This window comes from Neltuma alba, unplaced genomic scaffold (genome assembly GCF_004799145.2).
Source record: "Neltuma alba isolate B1F8T4 unplaced genomic scaffold, ASM479914v2 tig00013422_pilon, whole genome shotgun sequence".
Lineage (NCBI taxonomy): Eukaryota > Viridiplantae > Streptophyta > Magnoliopsida > Fabales > Fabaceae > Neltuma > Neltuma alba.
In genome coordinates, this window is record NW_021637674.1 from 1 (window position 1) to 11,206 (window position 11,206).

The 11,206-nt window shown below is 33.8% G+C and overlaps 1 pseudogene; it reads left to right on the forward strand.

The window, feature by feature from the left end:
• The first annotated feature begins 101 nt into the window (after positions 1-101).
• On the forward strand, positions 102-7,259 carry LOC114737281 (exportin-T-like; annotated as a pseudogene).
• Positions 7,260-11,206: the final 3,947 nt, after the last annotated feature.

An 11,206-nucleotide genomic window follows, 5' to 3' on the forward strand; every position in this document is an offset into this window, starting at 1 on the left:
ATAACAAGATATATCAAGTTTGTTCAGGATAATGCCCAGTGTATTCCTATGGTTCTTGCTGCCTTTCTGGATGAAAGAGGCATACGTCATCCTAACATCAGAGTAAGCCGAAGGGCCCGTTATTTGTTTATGAGGGTTGTAAAATTGCTAAAAGTGAAGCTGGTTCCTTTCATGAGACAATTTTGCAGGTAGCAGAATATAATCTGTCCCTGGTTATCTTTTTCTAAGTAATCTGCTACTTTAAATCTTATCATGCTGTTTAAACAAGATTTGTCATGCGTATTTCCTTCGATCATTCTTTAGTTATTGTATGAATTTAATTCATTATCCTAACTCATATCTCCTTATCTCATTTAAATACCCAGAGCCTACGAGATTCTGTTGTGCAATTCACCAGTTTGGATTATACAACAGAAGAGCTATCAGGGTCAGAAGATGGCAGCCACATTTTTGAGGTATTCTCATTTTACATAATTTTAGCATTATGGATATTTTTTGAAGGCTTTGTCATTTGCCTTATTTGTTATCTTTCTCTTCTAGGCAATTGGGTTATTGATTGGAATGGAAGATGTCCCACTCGAGAACCAATCTGATTATCTATCATCCTTGCTCAGTCCTCTTTGTCAACAGGTTATTCTTGAATTTCAAAGTGTTGAATATATGATTTCTCAGATATTCTCAAAATCTATCTGCTGGTGTGTGTGATTTCTATACATGTCTTGTGCTTTTTTGATACAGGTTGAGGCATTGCTCATCAATAGCAATATTGAGTGTAGAGGAGACTAATGCCAAGGTTGCTATTATCCAGCAAATTATCATGGCAATTAATGCTCTCAGCAAGGTGCTTTGTATTTCCACTTTTCATCTTAATTACCCAAAATACTTACAACTCTTTAAATTGATAAGCAGATTTACATTTTTATAATTTTGAAGTCAATATCTTCAATGAAATTAGCAAACTTGAAACATTTTCAACATATTTCCGTGTCATTTTGGCAGGGCTTCAGTGAGCGTCTTGTAACTGCCAGTCGCCCTGCAATTGGTCTCATGTTCAAGAAGGTTAGCGTTTTGTTATATTTTAATGGATCCAAATGCACTGTCATTTATGTGGTTAAGCAGCTACAGAAAGGATTACAAATGAATAATCTGGAGTTTCACTTTCCGTTATGTAGTGAGCATTGTTGATATCTAATCTATGGCGTTTTCATTTCTTTTTGTGAATGGTGGGATGTGTTTCTATTTTTTTTTTTTTATGCCCTTAGATGAAGACAATTAGATGTTTAATTTCTTATACCATTTCCCCTCTGCTGGAACTTACCCCGCTTATGTGGTGTGTGCGTGAGTGCGCTCTGCATAAACAATTGTATACAATTGCTTTGATTTACTGTCTCTTGGATGTTTTTTGGAGTTGTAACCATGATATTAGCATTTCTTTAATTTCTCTCAAATTTATGTCATTTGGGTTATAATTCTTCTTTTCATTTACCTAGACATTGGATGTGCTTCTCCAAGTTCTTGTTGTCTTTCCAAAAAGTTGAACCTTTGCGAAGCAAGGTAAGAACTAGATACAGGAATTGGTGCTTCTCTTGTAAGTCATCAGTATTTGTTGCCTAATAATATTCACGCCTGGCATGTAGGTCACGTCTTTTATACATCGTATGGTGGACACACTAGGAGCATCTGTCTTCCCATACCTTCCAAAGGCATTGGAGCAGTTACTTGCAGAAAGTGAGGTGCATATCATATCTGATTTCACTCAGTTTTGTTTAGATGAAGTCAGCGGGATGAGTAATTAAATTCTACCAAAATACTTGTTTGGATAGAAAATATCAGGGTCCTCAAAATTCTGAGCAAATTCTTTTGACCAATAATTTAACTGTGGAAAGTTTGACCAAAAATAGGATATTTCAAATTCTTATTGTTAACTGGACTCTAAGAATGAGCAAACTAGATGTGTGATCATAGGCGCCTTGATGCCAACCTCAGACCGGGACCTTTGACATGAGACAGGCCTTGCTGTGCATGCAGCTGTCAGATGGACCTTGGACCTAGACTCAGCTACCAAACCAAAACCATGCGTGACACTGTGGCTGAGACCCTTGACGGAGGTGTATCCACTGAACGTGAGCCTAACCTGTACCCTTAATTGATACATTGCATGGACCCATCTATCAGACTAAACTTGGACCCTGGGTTCAAGTGTGACCTCAAAACTGGCCACCGACCAAATTGTTTGGACCCTTGACCCAGCCGTTAGACTCCATTCCTACTCTTCATCACCAAACACGAACCATAGACTCTGACATCATATGGATTTAGAAAAAACTATGAAAAAATACACAAGAAGAATGGTGATTTCAGAAATGAATTAGAGTAGTTTAATTCCCTTGTATTTCAATAGGACTTTTTTAAATTTTCATCCAAATACATCCAAATATTTTATTTTTGCAATATCTAGGTGCCAATTCAGTTCGATGCACTACTTTGTGGTTCAATTGTTGGAGAGTATGAGAAGTTCTTTTTGTTAATTCCAATTAGGATGTGATGGCAATATGTTTAACATACCATCTCACCTTTAATTTTCTTGTTTTGTTGTTGGTGCATAGGTAATATTTGACCTTTCCATTATACATGTTTCTGCTTGCATTGTGGTTTATCTCTCAAGGGCTTTCTGGTCTTTGAGATGTTTGCCTCTTGCAGTAGTTGATGCATGTTGGTGTGCTCTATGGGGTTTTGAAAAATTCCATCCTTGATGTTTGCTATTGCTGTTAGATTCACAGCATGTTTTATGTTCTATTCTTAAATTTTGTGTGCGCTAAGTCAGCTTTAGGATCTTAGTGAACAAGTCTGCAAGTATGGTAGCATTTTATTTTCATTCAAAGATGGAGCAAGCAATAACTAAAAGAATGATGTTTTATTTTATGTTAATGTTATTGTGTTTGATTAATGCTTTTGTTACTTTGCTTCCAATACATCTTGATCTGACATGTGCGTTGAACTCTTGAATTGGTTGTTTATATGATGGTGTTGATCTCGCTACACTGCACCTGTTTCTTGTTCAATTAGGAAGAGAAAACAGTGAGTGATGTCATGATAATGTTTTAATTGCAGCCAAAGGAAATGGTCGGTTTTTTTGTTGCTAAATCAGCTTATCTGCAAGTTCAATGTTATGGTGCGTGGCATTTGGAGGAAATATTTCCAGCTGTTGCTGGTAGGATATTTAATGTTATTCCAAGAGAAACATTACATTCTGGTTCTGGAGCAATCACTGAGGTATGAAAGTATTAATCCATTTTGTAGTTCCATAAAGTGCATAAATTTGCCCATCCATTGATTGTGTTAATTTTGTCATTAATTTCCATGATTTTCATATTGTTTGTCAAACGTCTCAAAAATTGATGAACGTGTGTTTGTATCCTCATCTATTTCATTGTGAAATGCCTCTTTTCCTTGATGTGTTTTACTTGCTGCAAGCAAGGGAATCATTAATTGCAAATTCGATGGATCTCTAGATTAGTGAGGCAGTGATTGATGATTGCCGTTGGCTTTTATTACCATTCTGCACCTTTCTTGTTGACACTTCTTCCTGTTTGATTCAGGTTTAAAAAAGATAGATACGATGTTTTTATGCTTTGGCAATGTATTTTGCTGAATTGTTGCGTTGGTCATGTCTATACTATAGATGTATAATGACATTATATTTTCTAGTTTCTATATTTGAGCAGCATCTTTCGCTTTTAATCAGGCTCTTTCTCCTTTTCCGCTCTGTTGTTGCATGCTTCTTTGCACGCTGCATGCAATTATTAGCTGAGTTCATATTTGATAGGATTGAAAATCTGTTTTAAGGGGATATCGTGTACATTTTTATTCAGGAGGTTGATTCTAAATTCTTGTCGCATTCTTTTTAAACAGAAGAAGTCTGGTATATTTTTCTTGTTAACATGCAACCTAAGATTCATTTTTCTTTTCCTTGTAGGAAATTCGTGAATTGCAAGAACTTCAGCGAACATTGTATACGTTTCTGCATGTGATTACTACACATGATTTATCTTCAGTTTTTCTTTCCCCAAAAAGTATTGCATACATGAATCAAGTGATGCAGTTGCTCTTATACTCTTCTTGTAATCATAGGGATATTCTCGTGAGAAAGGTAGTAATGAAAGCTACTTTATTTCATGTGTGTTTCTCCTATTAGTACTTCTGAATAAGCTAAAATCTGAACCTGATTTATTTATTTACATTATAGGCATGTGTACAGATCTTTATTAGATTAATTAAAGATTGGTGTGCCCACCCTTATGAAGAGAAGGTAAATTCGCCATGCTTGTTCTGATTTTATGAGAATACTTTCTTGATGTGCTAAATAGATTATGATTAACGGTTCCTGGTTTCCGTAACTTTGTGATTGAGACATTTGCACCAAACTGCTGTTTGCACAGTGTGCTTGACAGATCTTTGAGTTCCATGATGCAAACACTGTAAGGCTCATTTACTGTTGCTTTACAATTTCTTTGCGCATATTAAGTTTTTATAATCCTATCGTTCAAGATTATTACAGATAAAAAAATTCTGCCTCTTGATGGTCATTTTGTTGTTTATGTCAAATTCTTAGTTAAAAGGTTGAGGTTATACCTTTTACCCTTTTTGTTCTGCATAGAGATATATTGGCTCATCATTTGTTTACGCTGATGTAAGAGTAGGAGGAATATCGTTATTATTCCATCAATGGAAAAATGGCTGTAGGAGTCTGGATTATGTTGGGGATGGGAGCCCTAATTTGTGTTCGTAATGATTATTTTTACCTTCCATTGGTTGGAGTTCGTATTGAGCCTCCTCCTATGTCTCTCACTATTCACTTATGTCCACCACTTTTTGGGTCTATCTTGAAAGTGGTGGCTGTGGTAACGTTGGTTTGTGATCTATTAAGCATGAAGAAGCTCAAATTGACACATCTTATGAGAAAAAACATTCGCAACTTTCTGTTTACTTTTCATGATTCATATTTTGGGGGGGAAACACAACCTAAATTCTAGGTATTAACAAAACCATATGACATTATGTTGTGTAACCATAGAATAAATAATATGGGTTCTAGGGTTGGTCACTAGTTCTATAAGCCACATGGGTTAATATTTGGCTCACTAATTCAATGAGGCTGAAGGATAGTTTAGGTAGTTCTAGTTGCTGGTTAGTTATGCTAATTAGACAGCTGGTGGAATGCCTATAAGTAGTATCCTAACCTCTGTAATCCTTAGCTGTCATCTAATGAATATTCAGGCGTATGATTAGTTTCCCTCTCTCCTCTCTAAACTTCTCTGTTCTCTCTGACTCTCTTCTCTCATTCCCCTCTCTACTCCTATTTTCTACAATGCCACATTACATTAGGTGCATGAATCCTTTCCTTTGATATATCCATTCTATTTCATGGACATCATTTCATGCTTTGCTCATATTTGACTTAAACATTCACCCATCTATAGTGGGGAGTGTGGTCTTTTAGCTCTTACTCCCTCCATCTCTTGATATAGGTCCCAATTTTGGAAAACACACAAATCAAGGAAATACCAGAATCTGTGATATGTGAAAATTAGTTTTATCTTTCCATTCTTATTCCCAATTAAATGCCACATTATTTTAAACTTTAGGGACAATACATTAATAATACCTGGAAATTTGTATTGGGACTTGTATTTACTTATTTTGGGGACAAAAGAAAGCTGAAAATTGGGACCTATATTGAGGGACGGAGGTAGTATTATTTAATTAGAGCATACTGATTCTTCATTTAGGAAGGAATATTAACACATTAAGGATTATCTTTATTTTTTGGGTCTAACTCATAAATGAATGATATTCAGTTGTTAATATTTGTTATTTTTCAAAATGAAGTCTTTTGTTGCATGCTTGAGTTGACATCAGTTAGTTTCTGATAAATGAATGCAGTTCAGTTTTCATCTTTTAATGGTTTACTTTGAATATATTACCTCAATATTTAATAGTTATTTTCTTTCATTTGATTCAGCTTGTTTTGTTTGGAGAAATTGTGTCGGCTCAGAAGCTCATGTATGACAAATTTGGCGATGATTTTCTCATTCATTTTGTATCTAAAGGATTCTCTGCTGCACATTGCCCGCCAGATTTGGCTGAGCAGTATCGTCAAAAGTTGCAGGTAGTTCAACTTTCTGGATCTTTAACATCTTCAAGAACTCCCGTGATCCAACCGGAACATGCATCACTTAATTGAAGCTTCTGGTCCCATTTGTTTATTGTTCTGTATGAATTTGTTGTAAAATTCTTTCATGCAAATCCCTAAGATGGATCAGAGCTCATGCTTTATAAATAACTTGGATAATATGTAGAAAAGGGAATAGATGCTATCCTGATATTTGCCTTTCTATACATTCTTTGCTAGGATTCCCTATGGTCTGTCAATGAATTTATCTTGTTGCATTGTCAAGTGAGTTGTAGTGAGTAATGTATCTTATGCGAGAGTGACAGTTTTTTTTTTTGGCTGCTTATCTACTTTTCTTTCTGCAGGGTAACGATATCAAGGCACTGAAATCAGTCTACCAGTCAGTTATAGAAAGCTTAAGAGTGCAGCAGAATGGAAGCCTTGTTTTCAGATAGCATACTGTGTTGGAGAAATGACAAATTCATCTTCCACAATGGCTTTCACTATTTTTTCTTTTTTTTGCCATGTCTTGTGATATGGCTACCAGTTTTGTCTGCAAAAGGTAATGAGGACTTCGCTACTATATCAAGGGAACTATGTAAATTCTCTTTTACGATTCCGCTCCAACAGTGCAGTCATGGTGTGAATATTTACAGGGTTGTGTACATAACTTGTGTGGCCGTTTCGTGGACGAGTATAGACACTCTTCTAGGTCCTAATTTTGATGAATTCCTCAAACTACCAACCAACAGTGAAGTGGCTCAGGTCTATATTTATTCTTTTGTCTCGCAGTTGTAAATTGTTGGGAAACTCTTTCATTTCCTAAATTGAGTTGCATCCGTCAAATTGAAGCTGCTCCTGCGTTGGGATCAAAATTTTGGTATTTCTCTCTCCAAATTTTGAGTGATTGTTATACATGTACAAATTCTGTTGTTATAGTCTGGTTCTGTGCTGAGGTTATGATTTACACTATTGAACTTTTATTACGCGAGGTAGGGCAAAAATGTTCTCATCTTCCTGCAATATTTGAAGACGCTGATTCTTCCATTGGTTCCTTTATGTTAAGAAATGTGTTTTAGATGAAAAACATGATTTCTTTTGTCTAAGAATTATTTTCGTTACCTGTTGCTTTCAATATTTTGCATGCTTAACATGAAGCTCTGGTGGGCTAGTTTTGGTTCAATGTCTCTGAGTCTGTCTTTTCCAGGTTTCTTGTAGGGATTGCATACTCTTGCTTTATATTAATTATATATAAAAACTGGTCCTACTTGTAGATTTTTTTAATAACGTCGACTTCATTGAAAAACATTTATAGGATTATTGGTAGCTGTTGTAACAGGTAACCTGTTGAGTGGTGAGAGTGCACTTTTGGTCTTTTAACTTTACATAAGATTTTATTTTGATCATTAGTTTCATAAAGTATATTTTAAGTTCTAATCCTATGCTGTTTTTTTCATTAGCAAAAAAAAAAAATACTAGTATTAAAATTTCAAATGTATATAAAACATTTGCAAATGTCAATATATTGAGTTAAATTTTTAGTATAACAATTATTGACACAATTATTATTTGAGAATAGTAGTATTAAAGTTAAATGATTGAAAACACACTTTATAAAATTAAGAAAAGTTGAATGATTGAAAAAATGTTTTATAAAAGGGTAAAACAGAAAAAACTTATTTGAATTTTGTGTCTGTTGTATATAATCTCCCTGATGTTATTGAATTTTAAATTTAGCCTCTTTGATTTTATAAATCTTTTACCTCAAGCCCCTTGCCGTTAATTTGGCTGTCGAGTCTGAGAGAAACTGCCTCATCAAATTAATGAGGATGATGAGGCATCTTACAAGACATTCAACATGGCGTCTGTATGAGTTAATAATTTCGTGGCAATTATATATTTTCATAAAAGGGCTAAAATGTCATTTTGTCATTAGAAAAAAACAAACCGTCATTTTTTTGGGACCCGTTGCCGCAGGCCGTTGCCAGCTACAACGCCACTATCCCTATCCAAGAAAACGCAGCATTTTTCCATAAAATTAGAGAATTGATCAAAAGCAAAAAACTACGACAGATGGGTGCAAATTATCCCACCCAGATCTCTTGTTCTTTAAACGAGACAACTAGAATTCAAAATCATGAAACCAAAAATTGAAATCGCACAACTATATGCGGAATAATGTTGTGGCTAAATCGATGGGTGATGGGCTGAAATCGGGCCTTGGTTCTCTTAGCTACATGATATGATGCAAATCCAGGTTACTATTCAAAAACAATCTAGAAACATGCTCCTAAATATTCAAGCTCGAATGAAGCACAAAGACTAGACAATTGCAAATAGATGATTCAGCGGGGACATGAACATTGATAAGATGCAGAAACCAGCACAAGCAATTAAAGAAAACACAAAATCACGGACACCATCCTCATTAAATGAGGGTTTGTTATTTTTAATGAGAAAATGACATTTTAACCTTTCTTTAAAAAATATATAATTATCATGAAATTATTAACTCATACATATGGCATGTTGGATGTTATGTAGGATGTCACATCATCCTCATTAATCTGACATGGCAGTGGGCTTAAGGTAACAAATTTATAACATCAAGCAGGCTAACTTTAAAACATCAAGAAAGTTTTACACTGACCCAACGTTTAAGGAGAGTTTTTTTTTTTTTTTAAATTTTAGCCTTCATAAAATTAAGAAATTAAACTGAAATTATTATATACTTAAAGGACTAAGGATGTATATTTTCCCGTAACCCTTCTAAAAAAAAATCCTTATGCATAAGGCTCAGTGTGCAAATTTGTTCCTTTAATTCTTGAAAATAATTTTAATTTTGAAGACTTTTTGTTGCCAATTTTATAATTTTGTCTTCTTATGTATTATTTTCTTATATATTTACACTTAAAAATAATAATTTTAGTTTTAGTCTTACCCTAAGAAATTATGTAACAAGGGGCAAATCTCAACATCGGCCTTCTCAAGATTGAGCGTTCAATTCGTCTCTTTTTTTTTAAAAAAAAAAAAAAAAAGAAGGAAAAACTCCCAATCATACTCGAAAAAAGAAGTTTTCAAAATTTGCTGTAGGTGTGAAAAGGTCTTCGGGACCATAGTACTGAAAGCTCAGATCTTTCATGTTAGAACCCACAAGGATTCAAGCTGGCCCTCTCTTATTACCATATATTGACATACACAAAATAATCAATTGTAGAAAATTATCATGTAATTATTGTCATCCTAATTCCCGAAAAAAGATTATCAATATCACGAACTAATAAATAGCTGGCTGTTCTATTAATAGTTATATGTTGATCTCTATTCTTTTCCGGTTTACTTAATTATCTGTGACGTAATTACCCTTACAAATTTCAGTTGGACCTAATTTAAAATGAAGAGAGCCAATTAAATTTTTTTCGTCAGATTAAAAAATAAAAGACTAATTATTCGCATAATTCTTGAAACTCAAAAAACTTGCATCTTTTTAGAGAACAGAACAATATAAAAATTTAATTTTAAACCCATAGTAAATGTGTATTCCCTCCTTTTGCTTTTAATCAACAAGATTTGGGAAATATTAGACATAAAAACTAAAAGGGTGAAATATTCGGTGGAAAATTAAAGGACCAACCCTTGAAATTCAATCACAAATGAGCAAATTGAGCTTCAAGAATCATTAATGCAGATTCCTGAAGCTCTTAATACAATTTCAAGAATTGGCTATTCCTATTAAACATTTCAACCTTTTGATCTTTAAGTCCAATTTTCTTATCCTGAAAAACGTTGGTTGGCATCAACTTTTAGTTTTTGTACCAACCAAGCAAAGAAATTTCTCATGAAATCACGAACTTGATTATTGGCGTGAAGCAGAAATTCTGAGAAGCTAAGAATGTGAACTTGCAAAGTCAAGAACCAAGAAATGGCAAGAGCCGAAATATATCATAGTTTTTCTCCGTTCCTACTTCAACACTCAGCACGCACCTTTTTCCCATTATTGATTTTTTTTTTTTTTAAAAAAGACTTCATAAACACAATTCCTCCATGACGTTTACCATAGTTTTCTTTCTGAGAAATTGTATCTGCAACGATATTCAGGAAAGGAAGGAAGAAAGGTACACAGAGAAGACTTAACTGATAGTTTTATTTGGCATAGCTCTTCAACTTTTTTCGATGTGACTATCCGATTGGGTCATATTCGAATATCGCCGGATTCAACCGGAGACAACTATCCTAAAAGCGTTTTCAGCATTTACATAAATTTGAATTCAAAATCTCTTGATACAACAGCAAAGGCCCCTTCTAGGACTAATACTTGTCGGTAATAGCTTTTTAACTTTAGCCCTGTTTAATCATATGCTTTCTAAGAAAATAAAAGTCAACAAAAAAATAAATTAAAGATAAATTTGTATATTTATATAATACATTTGATGAAGTGATTTATATTAATGTTATTGCTCGTCAAACACGTAGTCTTTCAAAAGCTAAGAGCACTATACGTCCTTTTTTGTGGCCAGCACACACCCCACCCATCATATGAAATCTATATTTTGAACTTTGATGGTTTCAAGTTCTGTGTATTAATGTCTCTCTAACAACTTCTATCAATTTTGTCTTCGTCATTATCAAAACGGTGACTATTGTGATTGCTGTATCAATTTAAATTTTCGAGTCTGTCATGACGAGTGAATCCATGTGATCATCTTCGTGGTAGCACTCATACATATTACCTTCGATTCTAATTATAAAATCTTATTTATAGACTACAAACGAGTTCTTATAATTAAAACAGAAAGTAGTAATAGTTATCATTTCAATTATTTTGACCATTATCATAAAAAAAATAGAGGTAAGGTATATTTTTAGTCCTTTAACTTTGCACAAAATTTTATTTTGATCCCTTAATTTTAAAAAGTAAACTTTTATTCTTCAATCCTAAAACTATTAACAAAAAATAATAATATTGAGCTCTTGAATGCTTATAAAACATTACTAAATACTAACATATTAAATTTAATATTCAAAATAACCATG